The following is a 2,165-nucleotide window of genomic DNA, read 5'->3' on the forward strand; positions in this document are numbered from 1 at the left end:
ATGGTGGATAAGGCCTGGCTACTACTTAGATGACAGGGACGCGGAGCAGCAGCAGCAGCAGCGGAAGAGGGGTCTTCATTAGATGTACATGATGGTGGGGCATGTTGATTGTCCCACATGGCCTTGTGATGCCGTTCCATGTGTTTACGTAGAGCAGTAGTTCCTACATTGCTGCCCTGCCCACGCCTTACTTTCTGCTTGCAGATACGGCACTGTGCCATGTTTTCGTCCTCCGGGAAGGTACAGAAAAATTGCCACACGGCAGAGTACCGTAAAGAGGTAGTACCACGTCCACCACCACCACCACCACCACAACCACCCAAGCTTGCCCCTTGTCTGGCAGGCTTTTTTCGGGAGCCTACACCAGCATCTGTGTCGCCGTCACCGGCTCCTGAGCTGACCCTACCGCTGCAACGTTTTGCAGATTGACTTCTGCCCCTACCTCGGCTTGGCTGTTTATCACGTCCAGTGCCGCCACTACTACCCTCCTCCTCTGACGCCGTCATCACCTCGTCACCTGGTTCCCACGTCCTGTCTAAAAAACATCATCATCATAGCCTTCCTCATCATCCCCGCCACTTCTGTCACTGTGTTGTGAATGTGACGTGACATCATGGCGGGCTCCATGCCCCCCCTCATTACTGCGTCTGCCACCACGGCTACCACCACCAACACCCCCACTACCGCAGCTATGCGTCTCGGTCACCGCTTCCACCTCCACCACCGCTGCAACACACTCCGTTGGCTGACTCGCGGAAAACAAATCATCATCATCATCACTATGTTGTTCAGTATCTTCCTTCGCACCCGAGGAGATGTCTCTTAGGACTCTCAGGAAAGATGGCTTCCCGCTAGGAAGGGGGAGCGAAGACATAGATGAAGGAATGGAAACGCTAGAAATACCTATATTACTACTGTCACCGTGCCAAGGAACTGTAGAGGATCTGGAATCCAACGAAACCTGGCTTGAAGCCAGATCGTCAGAGTCTTCCTGCTGAGATGACCGCGAGCCAGCCAACCAGTCCACAATGGCCGTATTGTCTAAAGTAACCTGCCCACCGGAGGAGATGGACAAGTCTGGCTTGCTGATACTACTACCAGCAGGCACATGGCAGCTGCTACTAGTGGAACTGGGCACATGTCTTGTGCCACAAATGCTGGTACTGGGTGTGGCACCAACAGATCCAACATTTGGACTGGAAGAGGAGACGGCATGAGTGTTTTTTCCTCTACCCCGTCCTTTCACAACCTTTTTTTTCCCAGACATTTCAGAGCCCCTTCTAAAAGCGTATTCACACACTAACACTGGCTTGGCAAATGGCAATGAATGAGAATTTCAATCAGCCTCGCTGCAGTGCACTCAGGGAATGCTGGGCCTTGTATTACTACTTGGCTGCCTGTATCGCAAGTTGGGTTGTTTGTTATGTTAACGGCCGGGGATGAGCCCCTTCTATAAGCGTATTCACACACTGACACTGGCTTGGCAAATGGCAATGAATGAGAATTTCAATCAGCCTCGCTGCAGTGCACTCAGGGAATGCTGGGCCTTGTATTACTACTAGGCTGCCTGTATCGCAAGTTGGGTTGTTTGTTATGTTAACGGCCGGGGATGAGCCCCTTCTAAAAGCGTATTCACACACTGACACTGGCTTGGCAAATGGCAATGAATGAGAATTTCAATCAGCCTCGCTGCAGTGCACTCAGGGAATGCTGGGCCTTATAGTACTACTAAGCTGCCTGTATCGCAAGTTGGATTGTTATTCCTGTTAACGGCCAGGGATGAGCCCCTTCTAAAAGCGTATTCACACACTGACACTGGCTTGGCAAATGGCAATGAATGAGAATTTCAATCAGCCTCGCTGCAGTGCACTCAGGGAATGCTGGGTCTTGTAGTACTACTAGGCTGCCTGTATCGCAAGTTGGATTGTTATTCCTGTTATCGGCCAGGGATGAGCCCCTTCTAAAAGCGTATTCACACACTGACACTGGCTTGGCAAATGCCAATGAATGAGAATTTCAATCAGCCTCGCTGTAGTGCACTCAGGGAATGCTGGGCCTTGTATTACTACTAGGCTGCCTGTATCGCAAGTTGGGTTGTTTGTTATGTTAACGGCCGGGGATGAGCCCCTTCTAAAAGCGTATTCACACACTGACACTGGCTTGGC

This window comes from Rhinoderma darwinii (genome assembly GCF_050947455.1).
Source record: "Rhinoderma darwinii isolate aRhiDar2 chromosome 2 unlocalized genomic scaffold, aRhiDar2.hap1 SUPER_2_unloc_19, whole genome shotgun sequence".
Taxonomy (NCBI): Eukaryota; Metazoa; Chordata; class Amphibia; order Anura; family Rhinodermatidae; genus Rhinoderma; species Rhinoderma darwinii.